This window comes from Corapipo altera, unplaced genomic scaffold, assembly GCF_003945725.1.
Source record: "Corapipo altera isolate COAL_440 unplaced genomic scaffold, ASM394572v1 73, whole genome shotgun sequence".
Taxonomy (NCBI): domain Eukaryota; kingdom Metazoa; phylum Chordata; class Aves; order Passeriformes; family Pipridae; genus Corapipo; species Corapipo altera.
Genome location: NW_020884957.1, coordinates 1,853,121 through 1,874,940, shown reverse-complemented (window position 1 = coordinate 1,874,940; position 21,820 = coordinate 1,853,121). Strand labels below are relative to the sequence as shown.

The window sequence follows — 21,820 nt, the reverse complement described above, 5'->3', positions numbered from 1 at the left end:
ATTAATCCATTTAAAGGCCAAAAAGAAACAAAAAAACTTTTAGGAGTAAATGGTATCAGGAGCCAGTTATTCAAATTAAATAGGAAGATGAACAAAAAAAGCACAGGAATGTTAAGTAAAGTTTCTGTTTACACTGTTCCTCTTTAAAAGGTTTATGATTTAAGAAGAATAGAATAAGAATTCTTATATGTTTACATATCGTAAAGTCAGATTTTCTCACTGAATAGGTATTGAGGCTTCTTTTTAATATGAATGACTGTTATTTTGTGTATATATATTTTTTTTTTCAAATAAAATGTTCTTTTTCTCACACATTCTGCAAAAAACTTTGATTCTTCTTTGGAAGGATTTTTCTTTTGTGGTATTAATCTGGAAAGATATTTCATCCAAAGAAGATTATTCAACTAGGTAGGTCATAAAATATCCTTTTGTCAATCTTCTACTCCTGTCCTTTTCATACTATTCAAGCTTTCCTTTTTTTTGATCATCATTATGGTTTAAAGGACAGAGATCCCTTTTTCTGTAATACAGAACAGACATGATGTATTGACTTTTATTAGCTATCTAGTAGAAAAAAATCTACAGTATTTTTGACATATGTAGATAATTCTCCATCTGAATATTTGCTTGTCAGCTACTGAAATGCTTGCAAAACTGTCTTAAAGGAGCTGTGCATGCCTGTTAGCTTTCATGTTTTGAAATTAAAAAGGTACAGTTTAATTAAAAAAAAGTGTTGATATAGTCAGCTGTTGACTTCCTTCCTCCTCTGCCTTCTATATGGGGTTTACAAGCCCAAATGGTGGTGGTGGAATTCTGCCGGGGTGTGAGGCGGCCCTTGTGTGGGGCTGCCTCGCCGGACCCCACCGGTTCCAGCGGCTCCAGCGGCCCCAGAGCAGGGCACGACTGAGCCCCTGAGCCATGGGCGGGACGGAGAGAGCCCCGGGGAAAGCCTGGGCAAGGGAGGGCAAAACGCTGCCCGGCAGCCAGTGTTGAGGGAGGGGAACAGGGTGAGAAACAGCCCTGCGAGCCCTGAGGGCAGAGAGGGAGGAGGAGAGAAGGGGAGAAGAGACCCCGGCAGGGATGGCACTGCGGCTCCAGCAGGTACCCCGGTGGGGCGGGTGTTCCCCTGCAGCCCCTGGGAATGACCCACGTTGAAGCAGGGAAAAATGTGAGGAGGAAGGACCTCCAGAGAGGAGCTGTTATGACAGCTCCCCATTCCCCACCCTCCTGTGCCCCTCTTGGGAGAGGAGGTAGAGGAGTCAGGAGTGAAGAGATGAAGCTGAGCCTGGGAATGGGGTGAAGAAATATGTTTTTATTTGTCTAATGTGTAATATCTGTTCTGTTGTTTCCCACTACCTGTAAATATTTATTTTAATTGGTAATAAATTAATTTTCCACAAGTCAAGTCCCAGTAAGGAACCTTCCTGTCTTTATCTTGACCCAAGAGCTTTATTGTTCCTGTTTTAACTATTTCATCCCCTCTTTCTGGTGAAGGCATAGGGAACAACCAGGTAGTAGTTTGGCTTTTACCTAAGTTTAACTCCCTGTGCCTTCCTTCTTTGAATTAGCTGTAATTACTTTCGGATAGCACAGTTTTGCAGTAAAGATTACTATTAAAAATAATTTATACTGTAATGATGAAATTGGTGCAGTGTGAGAGTTCCGGGTGAAAACAAGTGGGTCAGAATTAAAAGGTGACAATCAACGTCTAGCTGTGTGCTTTCCACCTTTCAAAGTTAGGGACAAGGTGAAAATAAATGCTAGCAATAGGGAAGCAATAAGAAAAACAAATGGATGTCGCTGTCTAGGACTGTGGCGGTGTTGCTTCCACACACAGCCCTCACAACCAGCTGCAAACCATTACATCCACCACAGGTGTGATGGCTGCATCCAGCTTACTCTGGACTTTGGGGCATAAATAGAAACACAGTACCCAAGGGCTGTCTGGAAGGGTGTTGGCATGCATATATGACTACAAGCTAATCACCTTACTCCATAAGTAGTAGACAGTCCAGCACCTGCTAAGCTATCTTGCACAGCAACGACTGCACACCAGGATCTCCCCTTGAGTAGGGACATCTCTCAAGGTTACTCCTCGAGACACAATACATTCTCAGTAACTTATTACAGCATGATAATCTTTAAAATTTTAGCTAAGTGATACAAAGGATTGATTCTGCATGTGTACTCCTTTAGAGAGAAAACACTGATCGAGTCTGGGACCAAGTATAGATCCACCTGCACCGAGGCTTCTCTATGAGAACAAATTTAGAAGTCAAGTGGGTTGTTTCTGAGTATTGTGACTCAAAGAGAGGATCTCCCTGAGAGTTTGATTTGACTCTGTTATCTATTCAGTAAATAAACAAGTGTACCTGGCCATGAAATCTTATTAAACCGCGGTAATATTTACCATTGCATTTTATAATAACTTTATTAATAAAGTATATTGTGGCATCTTTCTTAAGGGTGAAGTGCATTGTTTCTTCCATGACAATGACAAGTAAGAGAAAGGATATTAACAGAAGCCAGAAAGACTTCTTCAGGTAGAAGAGGAATTAGCAGATAGAGGGAAACAAAAGTCTTGTTACTAAAGACTAAAGAAGAATTACAGCAAATGATTCAGTGTTTATGTAACTCAGCTAGTAGGATATACTACTGCAGTCTCTAATTCCAGAATAACTAGGTGCAGTACCAGAGTATACAACAGAGTACATGCAGAACTCGTGAAAGTATCCATCTACCTGGTTGTTTTCTAATCTCTCAGTGTGCTACCCGCTGTAAAACAAAAAGAGGGCAGAACAGATGAGATAATTTCATAATTTAAAAGAGTAAATACATAAAATAAAAACCAAGAAATAGAAAGAAAACCTAAAGAAATTAGCAAGGACCCAGAGCACTTAACTTGCAAACATAATTTTCTTTTATTTGTAGATCATCTTACGAAACAATCATAGAGAAAAAAGAATGGCATTAAAATGCAGTAGGGAAAAGTACAGGCCTTTGATTAGTATTCCACCTTTTCATAGCAGCAGAAAAATACATAAAATACCACTTTTTTGTATATTTGTTCTCCAGTTAGGCTGTGTTGTTGTGCACGCCACATACGTTCAAGGTGACATTTGGATTATTTAATAAATTAAACCTGCCTAAACTTGGTATTTACATTTTTTGAACCTTTTTTTTTTTTAGCAGGTTGTTTTGGAGAGAAGATATAAAATTTGTAGAAGAATTGTATTTTTTGTTTAAAGTTGTGCTTCAGATAGCACTGATGTTCTGGTCTGGTTAACATTATAATGAACAACTACCTACATAAAATGAAAGATGAGGGTCATAAAGAGTCAATTATTTTTTTTAGCTTTGCAGATCATGTAGCTCTCTTTTCCACTTATGATTTAATTAGTTGTCCAGCTAAAGTGCAAGGTGATTTGTACACTGAAGTATAAATTTTCCATATAAACTTTGATTTGGTAAGTACTGAGAGCACTTAAGTTTAAAATAGGTGTTTTGCAAAAGTTCACAGTAATATTTTTATTGTCTATTATCTTTGAAGAGATAGTGAATCATGTTCCAAACAACTTAGGTAATAGTTTTTGTGTGATCACAGCTTTTCAAACAAAAGGCTCAAATGTCAGAATAAATTAAAGATGACATTTGACTGATGAAGCGCAAGGAGAGGGGCTTGAGCTTAAAGTTTCTGCAAGGTCTGCAAGGTCGAGGAAAGTGGAATCTGACAGCCAGTTAGAAAAAAATGGGTTCCAAATGGATGCACTATTACCCTCAAAGCACTAACAAACCCCTATGAGAATGGACAAGTCTTTCTGGAGTGATCAAGAGAGTAAAGCAGCTTCTATCATTTCTGTAATACCAGATCCTTATTGTTAAAATATAGAAGAACTTAAGTATGGATGAGTAAGGAAAAAAAAATGGTGATTAATTAAATTGGCCTCGTTATAGGAATCCACCTTGCAGCTCAACATTATTTAAATATATCGAACAGTATTCGGTGCTGTGGACATGCAGTTCAATCTTATTGGAACTTACACTGAGAACAGCCACGTACAGTGCAATGTCAATCTTTTTTCTCCTTTGTCTTATTATATTCTAACAGGCAAAAAGATTTATGAGTTCACATGATGTGATATTCTGTCAGTTGAGACTGCAAAACTATCTTTTTCTTATATGGTGAGAAACAGAAGTAAATAAAGAATAGCGGACAGAAGCAATTATGTAAAACTCTGAGCAGTATTCCCTAAAGAGAAAAATACGTACATTTTCCTGTCTAGTTCCATTACGTGTATTCATTTCAAAACTAGACAGTTTCCAATACAAACAGAGCAAATTCAATTTTGTTCGAACTACATTCTCTTCTAACACTTCATGTGCCAAGTGAGAAAAGCAACACAAAACCTCTAACAAATTAAACATCTCTTTTAAGAACAGTGTAAATGCTGTTAATTTACTTTCAGTAATGGGAGTTTTTCTGATTCACTGCATGACTGCATTTGGGTGTTGCAAAAAATAAGCTGTTTGTTTCAACCTTAAATCTTGTTTGTATACAAAAAGATTTTGGCAAACTCATGAATGTCAAATAACGCATGGTAAATATAGTCTTTGTTAATTGCTTTTACAAAGATTTATGTAGGCTTCAATTAAAAAGGGAAAAGATAGTAGTAGATGATTCCATCATACCCATCTCTGCTGAGATTAAGCAAAATGGTCATTTTATTCATCTTATGGGATCAACTGAAGAACAAAAAGCTGGAACATACATATATATATATATATATATACGCTCACACACTTTTAACCTATTTAATACACATGAATGGTGGATGCATCCCTGCTTTGATGATGAGCTATGTAATATATTTACTGACCAGAGCAGAGAAAGCACTGACTGCTTTAAGGAAAACTTATATAAAGCATTAGAATTTTCTTTACATATATATATATTGAAATTTAGGATTTGATAAAGAGCAAAATACTTGGAGAAAACATCAGATGAGAGGGTACAGTTGCAAGGAACAGGGAGAAAGGTAGTATGACAGGATGACAGTAGAGAAAAAGTGCCAGGTCATGCACTTAGAGTTTGATATGGAGCTTTTTTGTTATAAACTAAGATTTTCTGCTACAACCAAGGGAAGGGAAAGATCAGGAGTGTTAAGTACCCAATATGGGTGAATATGAGCTATCAGTAAAATATGGTACTGAAAATTTGAAATGATCCTGGTCCTGAAGTATATTAGAAGTATATGGGCATGGATAGTGGTATTAAATGTGAAAAATACAACATATTGCTATTACCGTAAAATGAACTTTGATCAATTTTGATAAACTGGGTTCAAGAGGATGGATTTAAATAGGAAGTGAGGAAGAGACAACTGCTCTCTGCATGTGGAGAACAGAGGATTCAGTTTATGGAATGAAATGAAGAAAATTAAATTTTTTCATCTTAGCACAAAAAAGTTAAGAGGGAATACTCTTCTACCTAAACACAGCAGAATATAGCTACTAGAAAGGAAAGAAACTATACAAGAACCTAGTGGCACAGAAAACAGTTGTGGAGCAGTCTGCCTGTATAAGTGACAGAGGTGGAAGAGTGGTCTAGCTCTAACATGGAAGAATGGTTTGATTATTAAGTTCTTAAGTTTATTAAGTGAATTGTAGGGTTTTTCTGTAATTGTATGTTTTTCTGTAATATGAAAGGACAGAACGCTGTGATCTGATCCTATCTTCAAATGCTTCTAGGATTCCTATATTACCTGCAAAGAGTATGCTAAGTAGGGTTGTGCTGGAGTCTATATCCATTAGATAGATGCAAAGAAACTAACAAATGTATACAACCTGATACTTTGCAAGCAAAGGGAGAGTATTTCTTTTGCTATCTCTATCCTCTAATAGGTAAGAGAATAAACAAGGACACCCTGTGAAAGTATGATATTAATCCTTGAGGCAATAAGGTTGCAGGGATACATCAGTCAAAGAAATGATCCTTGCAGAGGGTCAGGTCAAGGCTGCAATTAACAACGTAAGGTTGTGGAGTATAAGAATACTCACATAAGTATAAAAATACTAACATATTTATAGGTGTATTTATGTATATATACTGTTCTAACCTTCAGGCATTTGTTCCCTGGGTGCTCCCTAAAGCAGATATAGTTTCTAAGCACTGAGTAATTTTGATTGGATTTTTTGTTCATAAACTTATTCAGGATCCTTTTAAACTCCGTGAAGACTGCAACATTGATAACATCCTTCTTCAATGATTTCCATGACTGACTTAAAGTTTGTGGTAAAGATTACTACTTTTCCTTTATTCTGAACTTGCTAATTTATAACTTCATTTATTTCTACCTAATTTTTCTACTAAAAGAGGAAAAAGCAATGAAAACCTGTACACTTTTCTCCCCATCTCTCATTATATCTATATATATTTCCAAGATTCATCTCAGTTATTTCTTTTCCAAACTGAAGTGTTCTTTCCATAATTCTCTCTTGCATAGAAGTCTCTTGCCCTGATCATTAATCAATATCCTTCCTCTGATTCCGGGGAAACTGTCACACGTGGCTCCTATACTGACGTTCAAAGATACGGTCCATAAACTGTCTTGAACATGACTCTACAGAAAAACAGTAGAATCATATCTTGAAGCTTGAGGACAATGCAAATTTTTGAGGACTTTTTATTTTGTAGACTTCAATAAAATCTCTTAAATATAGAGCAAAGATTTGACATCGTACTCTAGAATCAATATCTTCAGAAAATAATGGGTTCTTCATAAGGAGTTTTCTCTTCCATACTTTCTTTTCCAGCATTTTCCATACTGTAAAGGAAGGCTACTCAGACCTTTAGAATAAAGACAGAAGCATTTTTTTCTGAATCTGGACATTTATCCAAATTAAGTGACAACATATCATAATGACCCAACCAGAACACAGCTCTAACAGTGTTTTGTTACATCAAGACATTCACTTCTTAATCCTCTCAACTTGCCTGCTAAAACCTGTTGTAGTATATTCAACATAAGGACACCATTAGAAAGTGTCCAGGTGGTCCTGGACACCATCAAAACCAATAGTGAAATGCAATGTGTCACTAATAACCACAAGCACGCAATTCATGAAATCATCCCATGATCCTTCTTCCGAGAAAGGTCAATATAGAGAGTTGGTTAGAAAATGGGGTACTTTCACACCTAGCCCAGAGAATACATATCTATGTTGAAATATTTAATAGATGGTTTCAGATTTTTTCAGTTTGTAAAGGTATTTGGCAAGTATAAGCCATGAATGAATTACCTCCTTGTATTTATTATTTATGTGTTATCAATTAAGTAATAAACTCATAAATATATCTGGTGAATTTGTATCCAAATTCCAATCTCAGATAATGTGCTATTTCAGCAGATCTTTTAGACAAATAGATACTGAATAAGACTTAATCTCCAGTAGAAACAGCAGATTTCAGTGACTGACAGCTAGCAGTGAAGCATTGTGTTATAACCCATAGAGTGATGAGCTTAGTGGGATTTGAAATAGCTCAATATACTATTTGTTATGAAGATTCATTATTATTTTAGCAATGAATATGCTGTGTCCCATATCAAAAGAACCCTCAATGATATGAATAGAAGAAAGCTCACCATACCGATACACAGATATATAAATGTATACAAATTTTGTAATTTTTTTAGCACTTCTCAAAAACACCCTTCAAGTCACAGACTTGAAGTTCTCCACCTCACCAAAGAACATATCTCTGAACTGTAGTCAGTTGTTCACTAACCATATTGATATTCTGGGTTTTTTTCAGGAAAGATCTTGCCCTCCAGTCTTAAACACCTTTATCGGCATGACTAGAGAGGCAGATAGAGAAAGACGACAATATGTTCCAATCCAGACAAGCCTCACATAAACTTTCTCTTGTTCTAGTTGCTTTGTGTCTGGATTAGGAGTGTAGCCTCTTAAGACAGCACATCTCTTTGGTCACAGCATGACACAAATGTATATCTGAACTCTTAAGACAGTGATTTAAATAGCAAGTTAGCAGCCAGACAGCACCCGCATCCTCCCAGATTACTTTGCCCGAAGAGATATATTTTTTAAAGTGGATTAAACTAAAATGGACCTTATGCCCCCTAACAGCTGCTAAATGCAGTAGTCCAATAGATGCAAGACTGCCACAGTTCCCTGTTCCCAGGTCCCAACAGACATGCATTCACAGACACAGATGCACACCCTCACAGCCACAACCACCCATATCATATATACAGATATGCACAGAGATCAGCACAGGCAGGATACACAGCATACACACAAGCACAAACAACACAAATGACCTCATCCAGTAACTGCAGCCTCTGACCTCCCAGGTGATGGCATTTGGGTGCGCAAACTCTACCGTCCCAATCCAGCTACTGATTCTCAGACCTCCTCTCACTCACATAGACACATAAAATCATAGAATCAAAGAATCAGCTGGGTTGGAAGGGACCTCTGAGATCATCAAGTCCAACCCTTGATCCACTACCACCACTGTTACTAGACCATGGCACCAAGGGCCACATCCAGTTTCATCTTAAAAACCTCCAGGGATGGAGAATCCACCACCTCCCTGGGCAGCCCATTCCAATGCCTGATTACCCTCTCTGTAAAGAATTGCTTCCTAATATCTAACCTAAACCTCCCCTGGCAGAGCTAAAGACCATGCCCTCTTGTCTTACTGCTGGTTACCTGGGAGAAGAGACCAACCCTCACCTGGCTACAGCCTCCTTTCAGGGAGTTGGAGAGAGTGAGGAGGTCTCCCCTGAGCCTCCTCTTCTCCAGGCTAAACAACCTCAGCTCCCTCAGCCTCTCCTCATAGGACTTGTGTTCTAGTCCCTTTATCAGTCTTGTTGGTCTTCTCTGGACCTGCTCCAGCACCTCAGTATCCTTCCTGAACTGAGGGGCCCAGAACTGGACACAGTACTCGAAGTGTGGCCTCACCAGCACTGAGTACAGGGGAAGAATCACTTCTCTGGTACTGTTGACCACACTGTTCCTGATCCAGACCAGGATGCCATTGGCCTTCTTGGCCACCTGGGCACACTGCTGGCTCATGTTCAGCTTCCTGTCAATCCAGACTCCCAGTTCCTTTTCTGCCTGGTTACTCTCCAGCCATGCACTATGGAGCTCTACAGCAACCAGCATTAGATAGTAGGTCTATCCAGCTAATGGCCCCTGCATCCCCTGTCTCCTAGTTGCCTCATGGACAATCAAACACGTGCAGATGAGTCTATCCAGTAGCTGGTCCAGATCTATGGCTTTACTTCTGTTGAACTGGTCTCAAAGTAGTGGTCTCAAAGTAGCTGCTTTGGCCCCCCAGTCCCTCCAGCAGTTGACCTGCAATCCCTCTTGTCTCTCCAGTATCAATACCAGACTTACAGCCTTTCCAATAGTTGGCTCCCAAGCTTCTTACCCTATTCACCAGTTTAGTGCAGCTTAATATTAGCTACCAATCACACACTGACATGCATACACACCCACATGCAAGCACACACATGCACACTCCAGCCTGTTCAGTTGCTGGCTCCATAAGCTCATGTGACATGTGGTCCCATTTGCCAGTGGTACATAGACCTCAGTACACATACATTCACACAGATAAAAGAGTCCCGTCACTCAGGAAAATTTATAAATTATGTTTAATATTAAGACAGGACAGAATGTGCTGATTATATGCAGACCATGGCCAGACAAGAGTAGTGATCAATCATTTGTATACATATGGCTGGTCTCACTTATCCTTTTAAGGCTCTTTTTTCCCCCTCCCTTTCCTCCCCAAGCCACCTTTACCCCTTTCTTCCCTACTTTGGTTTCTCCCCTAAACATCCCAAGATGTTGTGAAATCTAAAAATGTTCTTTGCCTGTATTCCATAATCTCATATCTGCACAAACAGCAACCCTTCTCAGTTTGAAAGGTACTCTGGAGAGGTGCCACAAGCTGAGTAAAGCTCAAGCGTGTCACTCTCAGGCTGCATGGCTGATGGCCTCCTGGTGACAGCACTGGCATGGGTCAGGGCAGTTATTAGAACATTATGCTTCCTTTGTGTGTGTGTGTGTATGGACCTTTTAGAGCAACTTAGGAATACCTTGCTCTTTGACATATTTTTTTCTGTCTGCCCTGGGCATCCTGTTATTGGACCTGGGAATATCCTATTTCCAGAGCTGTGTGGTTGTGTTTTAACTAGATTGATGATGAGTGTCTTCCCAGCTCTAGGATCTTTGTGGTTTTAGACTGATCCTACATTCATTCCTATAATGAGTAAACCTAGACCATCTAGCTGAAGGCAGAAAGTACATTCACCAATTATTTGTTCTCTACAGTGTCTCTGTAAGGCTTAATATCCCACTCATTATTTCTTTTTGTTAGTTTTTCTTGGACAAAGTCGTTTGATTTAATACTAGCCAGCCAGGCAGTATAATATTACACAGTTCAAAAAAAGGCATATAAAACGTTAATAAAAAGAAAAAAGAAAAAACTTTCTCACTTCCCCATGGCTGGGTATGACAATGCCTGCAGAAATGCATTTTAGACAGACACATAATATGATGTGAATTAGCAATTATACTTTGACAAGAAATCTCTCTCTCTCTCTGCGTATATAACCTATAACATTTGTGATCCAATTATAAAAACAACTAAAATTCTCCATGTTGGCTCTAATGTGATTTTTCTGCAACAATAATATTGACTCCCCAATTATGCATGTGGCATGATTAAAAGTGCTTTTTTGCTTAAATTATTCTTTTACTCATCCAAATCTTCTGACAGTAGTTTTAGTCAATTTTATTTAAACCAGTGGAAGCACAGAATAGGGGTAAAAATTAACAAGATAGAATCTGGAAAAGATCTTCCAACAAAGGAATATATGTATATCTCCCAAATATTTAGGTTTGGATTTCAGTCTTTACTACTGCACAAATGAACAATAATAAGCATAGTAATTCTATTAAAAATTGATAAACAAAAATAAATTTTTCAATATTACGGAAATATCAGAATCCTCAAGTAACACTGATTTACATAATTCTCCAAGTCAAAGTTACCATAAACCAGAATATTTTATTGTTTATTGTGATTTTTTTAGTTCTTTGGGAGCAATTGGGCTTGTTTTGATATACAAGGAACATGATAATTATAAACATTTCATGAGCAATAGCAGAAACATGCAGGAGGGAGGGGAAGAATATACTAGAAGAGTATTCATGGAAAACATCAGAGGAAAAATTTAGATTACATAATATAAAAGTATATTTCTACTGAATAAATACTTTGGCCAGATTCTGAAAAATGTAAAATCAAAGGATTTTATACATTGCATTTTTATTTGAATATGGTAACTCTAATAAATTTCTGAAGTTCCAATTATTAAAAAATAAATGCAAACAAGTTTGGTAAACTCATGTATATGTAGCTGCTTAACACACACTAAATTATTTCACAAATCTTTAGTTGCCATTCTAGTTTTTAAACCATAGGATTCATTTCTCTGTTTCTATTAAAGAAAATCACGTATTCCCCTTTCTAGATGCCTATGAACAACAATAGTTACTTTAGCTTCTTTTTGTTTCACCACTCATAAGACTTTACAGAAAACTGGCTATCTTTTGACCTAAAATATGTGACTATCAAAAATCAAAACCAGGAAGAGTACTTTGACTAAAAAAGTGATGTACATGGCATGATCAGAAACGTAAGATGAATCATAAAACTTTCTACATATGGAAATACATCAACAAATTTGTATCCATAACTACTAATGTATAGCGAATCAGAGTTACCCCTATCTTGACTGGCAATTACTTAAAAATATGTGTGTAATGGAAGAAAAAAGAAAGCTACAAACATTTGGAGACACAGAAGACCAGAGCATTTGATTATTCTTATATTTAAATATTTTCGTATTTAAAAGTAGGGTACCCCATTGGTGAAATAAATTCTGAGTGATTCAGGGAAAACCTAGTGAAGATTCAGACACAGCTTCTGTATCTCATCATTAACTCTGAAGATGAGTGTCCCATGGTATCCTGTAGCACTGGACATGCTGCAATCAGGTCAGAAACAGCCAATAGACACAGATTTAGCATGGAATTTGGGCAAAGATATTTTTTTTTTTAATTTAATTGATTGAGACAAGGTATCTAATATCTGGAGATATAAAAAATGCTGTATGAACACCCATAATTTCTGCTGTGGGCAGGAGTAGTACTGTACTTGTGAAACACAGCCCTGGTCATACTCTGCACATGAAGAACTATTAGTTTTGTCAGGATCTTCACAGAGCTATCTGCAGAGCACAGTCTAAGACTGCTGTATCTGAACCTATTTTTAGGGGTCTAAGTCATGATTTCTATGGTGTATTGCTCTATAAACACAAAAATGGGTTATTACATTTTACCTAGAATCTAATCAGAACAACCGCTTCAAATTCAACATTCTTCACTGAATATAATTCAGATCTGTATTCTTGTGCTGCTTTATGAAGTTCAGATTAAATATGTATGAGGATGGAAACAGCCTCTGGATGTCACCTAGTCCCATGACCTTGTTTATAAGGGCCACTCAGACATAGTTGCCCAGGATTATGTTCAGGTGGTTTTTGAATATCATCAAAAACTTCTCTAGGCCATCTGTGCCAGTGTTAAGGCAGTCTCCTCCATCAGAAAAAGTGTTTCCTGTTGTTGAGGGAACCTGCCATATTTCTGTTTGTGCCTATTACCTCTTGATCTTTCAGTTCTGAAAACAGCTTGGCTCCATCTTCTGTACACTCTTCCATCAGGTATTTATATAAATTTATAGGATTCTCCCCAGAGCCTTCTCTCCAGGCTTTCCCAAACTTCGCCAATCCCTTCCACATCTTAATAGACCCTTACTAGACTCTCTCCGGTATGTTCATGTCTCTCTGAGGAGCCCAGAACTGGACACAATGTTTCAGGTGTGGCCTTACCAGTGCTGTGTAAAGTATCTAGAAGTATTACCTCCCTCAGCCTGCTGGCAACAATCCTCCTAATGCAGCCCAGGATACCACTAGCCACCTTTGCATCTAGGACACATTATTGGTTATGTTCAACTTGGTGTTCATAATGATCCCTATATCCTCCTCTGCAGAGCTACTCCAGCTGGGCATCCCCCAGCATATACCAGAGCAGGAGATTGTTCCTCCCCAGGCACCTCCATGAGGTACCTGCCAGCTAATTTCTCCAACCTGTCCAGATCCTTCTAAATGGCCTGTCAGCCACTCCTCAGAGCTGTGTGTCATCAGCAAGCTGGCTGAAGTTGCACTCTGCACCATCATCCAGATTGTTAATGAAGATGTTGAACTGGAATGGACCCAGTATTGAGATCTGTGGTAAACTTCTAGTTATTGATCTCCAATCAGACTTTGTACACTGATCGCCACCCTCTGAATCCAGTTGTTTAACCAATTTTCAATCCATGTCACTCATTGTCTGCTCATCCAGCCCATATTCATCATACTTTTTATTAGGCTCTTATAGGAGAGAGTGTCCAAAGCCTTACTGAAGGCCAGGTAGACAATACTCATTGCTCTCCCATCATCTACCAGATCAGTATTTTCATGACTTCTCCTTGATGGATCTGTGCTGACTAGTCCTGGTAAATTTACTGTCCTTTGTGTGCCTAGAAATGGTTTTGATTTGCTGCTTCATCACTCCCATGGGAATCAAGGCTGTTACGTTTATCTACTTTGTTAATTTAGATATTTCTTAAAGTATGCTTATTTTATGTAGAAATATGTGTATGGAGTGTTATTTTTTAAAAATACTATTATTTAAATATCATTATAATATAATGGATATGATAATGCATAAACATCCATGTCATTCATAAAAACAGGTATAAGGTTTTATACATTACATGCATGAATGGAACACACCCCTTCCATGGAGTTTTCTTTATGTACAATTGCTGAAAAAAAAAAAATTGCTGCAGCACTTATGGTACAAAGTAGAAAAATAAGTGGTCATCTATGAAACAGAATGTTATGTGAATGTGAAGGTGTAAGTAAATCAGATCCTTGTCTTTCTTGATATATCTTGGAGGGGAAGTGTGAAACATCTGAAATTGCAGGGATTTATCTGACAGGGTTCATTATCTACATCTGTAATGTGCCAGACAGAAAAAGAATACAGGAAGCTCTCTACTGTCCAGCCAGTCACTAAAACACTGTTCATGGCCAAAGGAAACATCGTGTCCTTTGTTGGCAACTTGAATTAATCTTATGTGCTGCTTCCTCATACTTCTGCAACGGCCAGTGTCAAAAACAGCACCCGCGGTAAGTGTCTTCAGCTGTCTTCTCTACACAAAATCATCATGGCAAGGGCAGAGGGGAAAGCTGCAGGCTGCATGAATTTTTCAGCCCCTCCAAATCACTTAAACTGCTGTTATTGTGTCAGTTCATGAATAGGTCACACCTGTGTGTCCCTGGACTACTGCCAAGGGCACTGCTGCAAGTAATACTGTGACAGGTAGATAATTAGACCTTGAACCTTGTTCATGGACTTACTCTGATAGCAGTGTAGAGGTACTCCTTGCTCTGTCTTTGGCCTGGCCTTCAGGGATTAGTGACTTAAAAGAATCAGTTCAAGAACTGCAGTTTATGAGGGTAGAAAGTCATCAGAGGTTTATATTTTTATAAAGTTATCTGTATAGCTTAACCCTTTGAAAGAGTGTGAAAGTCTGGGCTACACTGAAGAGTTTCTTTTAAACTAAGATCTGATCATGAAAGATGAGAAAGATAAGAAAGAACTGCATGGTATTGATATACTATCTCTCAGGATACAAAAATAATAATCAGTTACAAAGTAATTTCTTGGAAAATAATCATAATTCACTAGCTCTCAAGCTAATAAACTGAGAAGGCTGTCAGTATACCTTTAAGCCATTAAATTTTGGTAGATTTTCCTGTACTGAATCTGAACCTATGCATAAGGTTTCACCCACAGAGATTAAAAAAATCAAGGTTACTTAATTATACTATGTAGTAAAAGTGAGTGAAGTCTGGTACTTCTTCTAACCTCAGACAGAGCTGTTGGTCTCAAAAGCTTCTGGCTGCAATACAGGAAAATTCTTGCCTTCCTGAGGGAGAGAAATCACATTTCAAATATGCAGATATATAGACATGTTGAGATAAAACTTGGCACCCATAATAGCTACCAAGATCAAGACCAAGCATGAACTCTTCAATCCATGTCCATGCAGACACGTTAAATATTTCTTATGAAACTGAACTCCTTTCTTAAACATGACAATTTTTATTTGAACACATATGTTGCACTGATAGTTGGTTTCTCATCTGGTCTAGTCATAGCTTTGTTGCATTACAGCATTACTTAATTATTATGCCATGTGTCTTTGTTCCTGGAAATTGGTAGATAAATCAGAAATTAATGGAATATGCATTTCAGGATCTTTATGAGCTCATTAGAAGCAGACCAGTTGTCACATTCCATTAGACTCTGTGTAGTTCCCTACTTCCTTCAGTTACTGTGTGAAAACTCATAGATCTGAAAAATGGTTGTATTCAAAGTATCTCTATCTCCCTTTTTTATATTTTCAGCTTGTGAAGATAGGTTCATAGATTAGAATCATAGAATCATTAAATCATAGAATGGCTTGGGTTAGAAGGGACCTTAGAGATCACCTAGTTTCAGGCTCCTTACCACAGGCAGGGGCACTTTTCACTAGAACAGGTTGCTCAAAGCCCCATCCAACCTGGCCTTGGACATGAAACTGAAACACGAGGAGCAGCTGAGGGAGTTGAAGTTTGTTAGTCCAGAGAAAAGAAGGCTCAGGGATGATCTTATCACTCTCTACAACTGCCTGACAGGAGATTGCAGCAAGATGGTATTCAGCCTCTTCTCCTAGGTAACAAGAGATAGAAGGAGAGGAAACAGCCTCATGTTGTGCCAGGCGAGGTTAAGGTTGGATATTAGGAAAAAATTCTTCATCAAATGGCTTGTTGAGCGTGGGAAAAGGCTGCCAAGGAGTTGGTGGAGTAACCATCCTTGGAGATATTTAAAAGATGTGGTACTTAGGGACATGGTTTGAAACAGACTGATATTTTTAACTCAAACACTCTGGATTTCTAACTCCTGAATTATTCTTAAGGCCCATGCTAGTAAGCTAATATGCAGGAAAAAAAAGTTATAGAAGAAACCAGCCTGCGTATATTGCCTTTATGACAGTTTACTGACAATGTTTCTGAGACACAAAATTTTATCATTTCAAAAACACGTAGCAACAGTTTCTGAAACTAAATATTCAATCTGTTTATCTCTTTTCTTATATCTCTCTAGTATTTTGTGAGAGAAAAGCATAAACATGACATATAACCTGATATTTATCCAATGCAACCAAAGTGTTTCAAAAATTCTCAGTGATAGGGTAAATCCATTCAAAATATAAGTTTTCATATAACTTCATGCTGGTATCATACACTCTTAACACAGACATGCAATTACTGTTTTCTGTCATGTAGCAGAAAAAAAAACCACCCTTTTTCATCCATCTGGTGGGATTTTACTTGCTTTGAAAGAATTGTAAGGTAATATAAGCTAAGTATTAAATTATATTAAATATTTTAGACTTTTTTCACTATGGCAGAAAAGAGTAAGTACAGACTTTCTTAACTTCATCAGTAATTGGTTTATTTACATGTCTAACTGCTAAGAATATTTAGGTATCATTAATATCTCACCGATTCCTTTGTGCTGTACTTTATAACAAAGTTACTAATAATTGATGCACAGAGTGCACACAGGTAGCTTGCTTCAGATGAACTCTGCTTGTGCACTGTAATTCATTGCTCAGTGAAACATTCTAGATTAAAAACCACACAAAATTCCTGGGAATTATTATCGGTCCACAACTCCATACACATTACGGTGGTCCCCAATTCATTAATTCCAATATCTATGACATAATTATTTTAAAAGCTGGCAAAAAGGAGGATTCAGTAGAAAGAATAGTAGACTAAAAGTAGTGAGACATGAACTCTTAACTACTTTTTCTGACCACTCATTTAAATCTGACAAGTCACTTTATATCTTTCATCTTTCAGTTTCTGAAGCAGTGAAAAGATTCTATATTTTAAAGGCTTGTGGTAACCTTCCATAGAGAAACTAAATGCGGTGTTTGTATATTCAGATGTTTTAAACTGTTTGATTCTGGAACATAATTAGACAACAGTTTTAGGGGAAAAAAAAAAGATCAGTGTAATTATCCGCAGCACACAAAAGTCCCTGGTAAAGTCACTGATAACAAAGCAGGTCAAAGTCATTAAACATAAGAAGATTTGCAACCTGGCTGGTATTCTTCTGTCTTTCATTGCCTAATTTCTCTTTTCTTCACTGGGCATACTACATTTCTCCTTCCAGGAGATCAATGCAAGCTTACAGAGATCACTAGTCCAGATGAAAAATAGTTTGTCAAGAGATGAAATACTTCCAGTGATATGACAATGGACTATTTGTGGTTGCTAAGCCTGAAAGTATACAAACAGGACAGAACAAAAGAAGCAAAATGATTCAACTGGTGATGCTCACAACTTACAGAAAGTTGTCAGCTTGATCCATATAGCACATCTGAGCTCTGAGAGTGAGCACCATGTAAGAAGTGATAATCCTTCACTTAACAGTTGGACAATTGACAGAGGAGAATTTTTCAATTAATCCTTCCCTGACAATTACTGATTTGCTTGCTGCACTTGTCTGGTATAAAGGTTTTAAGTCAACTCTGAAGCTCTTAAAGGACACATTAAATGAACAATGGTAGATGACTGCATTTATTGGCAGTTCCAGCATCACAGTGTGTAATGGGCGATTGTCTTAGCTGCTTCACCATGGTCTGTACCACAAGTTGCCAGGTAATCTCTGCTCTGGTGCCTGGAACACTTCCTCCTCCTCCTTCTCCTTCACTGACCTTGGTGCCTGCAAGGCTCTTTCTCTTACATATTCTCTTTCTGTCTCAATCTGCACCTGTGGTGTTTGGTGTTTTTTTTCCACTTCATGAATACCTTATCCCAGAGGTGCTACCACTGTTGTTGGGCTTGGCCTTGGACAGTGGTGGGTCTGTCTTGGAGCCGGTTGGTATTGGCTCTGTTGTACACAGGTGAAGCTTCTGGCAGATTTTTACAGAAACCATCCCTGTAATCCCCCAACCACCATGGAATTGACATGCAAATCCAATACAAACTTAAATTTACATTTCAGGGGGCACAAAAATGTACTCCTCTTCTTTGTTGTGATTGCTGTGTGTCTAAAACTGACCACTGACTACTATTTTCAGTTTCTTAAGCTGTATTGAATCCTCCTTAAACATTTTCGTAACTATAGAATGATAAAGTAATTAATTTTAAGGAAGAAAACAAATACTGAGACTCTGATAGGAATAATATAATTATTGTCCAAATGACAGCAAGAGCTATATTTTTTTTCCTTTTTATTAGTCAGCCTGGCTCACTGCTACTTCATGAGAAAATGTATTACAGATAATGCTACAACATATAATCTGATACAGGGCTCCAGACAGCTATTTCTGCTTAGAAATTAACTCAGATTAATGTGGCGATAATTGTTGGAGCTCAGTTACATGTTTTAGCTAATTAAAGGCTGAGTGAAATGCCATAGAAGAGACAGTAACATTTGTTAACAAGAACACACTAATGATTTGGCTGTCCTGATTGACCTCTGAAGAGGTTAAAAAGCTAGAGCTTTTGGAGAACTAGTAAATATGTCAAATCTGGGTTATTCCTTATCTTGCTTACAACACAGAAAGAATCGAACCTTGTAGAATATATCACCTAAGGAGTCTTTTTGCTGTGCCTTTTGCAATCTGACATGCCTATCTCGTATTGGCCTTTTCAGCCACCAACGCACTTGCAACAAATGTGGGTAGAGCCCTTCCCAAATCTTCGTTCGCGAAGCCCAGCCATGATTATCTTGCTTAAAAGAAAGAAACCATATTTCATCTCATCAATAAATACGAGGAAAAAAGTAATTATTACCCCACATATTTCCTAAAATTACTCAGAATTTTTATGTGTTGTAATCCTTGTTCTTATATTTTTTCTATCTAGGTTAATAAATTTCATTTTCTTGTGTTTCTTACACTTGTCTCCTTCTAATAATTTTGAGCCCTGCTGAAGAAATATAAACCAATTTAACAGAGGAAAAGCAGTCTCAGGGCTACATTATATATTGTGTCAGGCATATAATTTGCATATATCAAATATGTACATAATGAATTGGTGATCTCCCTCAAAAAGAAATGCAAATTTAACATAAAATTAAATGTATTTATTGAATTAAAATTCCCTCTTTTTAAATCTGAATTAAGGTCATAATTTTCCTAAAATAATTTTACTTAAGAAACATATCCTTGGACTCACTGTCTTATCCTGTCCATGTGATCAAGTTAGTTACTATCTTTCCTTCTTAAAGCGCAACTTAACGTCATTAGATTTACCTAATAGAAGAGTCCAAGCCACTCATGATTCTGAACATTACCTTATACTCAGATTAAATCTTAAAATAATGATTATTTGATTAGCAAGACCTTGATCTGGATACTATGAATATTCCATCCAGCCAGTTTTAAGAAAGGAAATTTTGGCCAAATTTCAAGAAAGAGTTTCTGGCTGTGTAATCTCCTCATTGGTCTTGTGATCAAACTTTTTTTCTCTGAAGAGTTTTGCAGCCTTTTGTCTATTAAAACCAATAAATTTGGGTCATATCATATGTTAATCATTATATTAATTATATCATTATGTTAATTCCAACATATGTGGGATTATACAAATTCTTAATGAAATAATCATTGAAGTCTATGAGTCATTTTGTCCATCAAAGAAATTTTTTCATGTTTGCAGACCTCTTCATTAATGACAATCGCCTTTCAGCAGCAAAGGATTGGAAAAAAGGAAACATTATCCATCCTTTTCCCTAAGTATGATGCTATCATAAAATGCTGGAAATTTGACTTTGAAAAATGTGCAACAGAAATTGTCATGGTTTGACACAGCCCCAAAATCCAATTCCCTAGCTCCATCCCCCCTCCCACATCTCAACCTAATGTGAGATGGGGTTTTTCCAGACAAAACACAACCAGACTCAGAATGGGGGAAAGGGAATATATTACAATGACTGTACAAATAAATACTATAACACATTATACACAAAATCACAACTATCTCTACCATGACATATAGTATTTACAATGGATCAGATCTCCTCTCCCCTCCAAATAAAAGTCCAGGAGGGAAAGAAGGACAGATCCTTTCCAGTCTCTCAGGGCAGCAGCTTCTTCTAAGGCAGCAGGTTCTCCTCATCTCATGCATGCAGCAGTAACTGGATTGTTGTAGCTGGATCTCTGTTCAATACACACAAGGGGGTCTCCAGGCCCCTCGGCCCGTCGTCTCCAAAACGAGGGTCTTTCTCTTCCGTGGACTGCGTAGCAGGGACAAGCTCGCGTCACCACGTCATACCACGAAGCTCAGGGGTCTTCGTGGCAGTCCCTTTCCTCAGGGGATTCAAATTCCCTTTTGCAGAGCTCTGTGCTCTGTCTCAAGGCTGCTAGCTTAGCAGCAGCAGCGAGGGGGGCCAAGGTCAACCCCCCCCGCATTCCTTCTCCGTCCCGGTCCAGCTTCCCAGGACGCCTTTGAGCTTCTCAGCTCCTCTCTGCAAGTGCTGTAGCACTCCAAGGCTCTTTCAAGCAAGAGTCCATCATCTTCCTCCTTCCAGGAGGTCTCAAGGAGTTTGGGGGTTTGGTACAGTTCCTACTCCCAGAACTCCGAAGTTCTGCTGTTACCTTCTGCTGCTTCCTCCGGTTCAGTTCTTATCTGTCCTGGTTCTTATCCAGAGTCTCTGGACCCTGCCGCCGCTTCTGCTCTGTCTCTGTAGCTCCCAGCTGGGGCTGGGGGGGCCAGAGGCCCCGAGGGGCTCCGGGCCCCTTTCCTCATGGCTCTACCACAACATGGCTACTCTTCCACCACCAAACTACAACTCTTCTCTTCCGGTGCTTGTGATATGTTTACATTTCTGCAGGAGCGCTCATTGGACAGAACTCCAAAACTTCCAGGGGTTTCCACCCCTGGGGGTTACCACTTTTCAGCCTCTGGGGGAAAACAAGGTTCAAACCACTACAAGAAATGTATGAGGTATTTTTATAGTTATTCTAAAATGGAAGGATGGTAAAATTACGATAGTAAAGCAGAGAATCAGAAGATGCCATTTCTTTGCACTGATTGGCAGCCATACAAGTAATGTGACTATTTGGACCTATTTTCCCATTATATAAAACGAGGATTTCAGTTTAATTCAAAAGATTATTTAGAAGATCAATTCCTTGTGAACTTAAAGCATGTTCTTGATGAATGCTACATAAGTTTGTGGAAGACATTACATAAAACTGGGATAGTTTAGACATCTGACATTTGTTTGCATTCAGAACAAATTTTGGGTTGTCTTTCAAAAATACATTTTAGAGCAAAAGGAAAAATAAGTCAGTGTGTGTAAAAAAGACCTGATTTTCCAAGGTAAAAGACACAAAAAGATAGTTGAGAAAGTCAATTCTGCAAGACAAAATGAACTATGCTTTTTATTATGATGATGATTCCACTGTTAGTACAGAACATTTCAGTCACTGCTGAAGTGGGAGTCTCATTTTACTTCAGAGTTTTGATTTGCTTTAAAGGAGGACACTTCACACTTTGGTAAAATAATATCAGCCAAAATACATCTTGCTGTGTCTGTCTACAGT

General features: G+C 38.0%; 1 long non-coding RNA gene across 1 annotated transcript in view; it reads right to left on the bottom strand.

Moving 5' to 3' along the window:
• Positions 1 to 2,010: 2,010 nt before the first annotated feature.
• LOC113956832 overlaps positions 2,011 to 21,820 on the bottom strand; it is a 45,531-nt gene continuing 25,721 nt past the window's right edge. Inside the window, exons 2-3 of the long non-coding RNA XR_003530968.1 lie at positions 2,742 to 2,775; positions 2,011 to 2,094 (exon numbers count right to left, since the gene is read on the bottom strand). This is a non-coding gene — a long non-coding RNA (uncharacterized LOC113956832). The remainder of the gene's footprint in view (positions 2,095 to 2,741; positions 2,776 to 21,820) is intronic.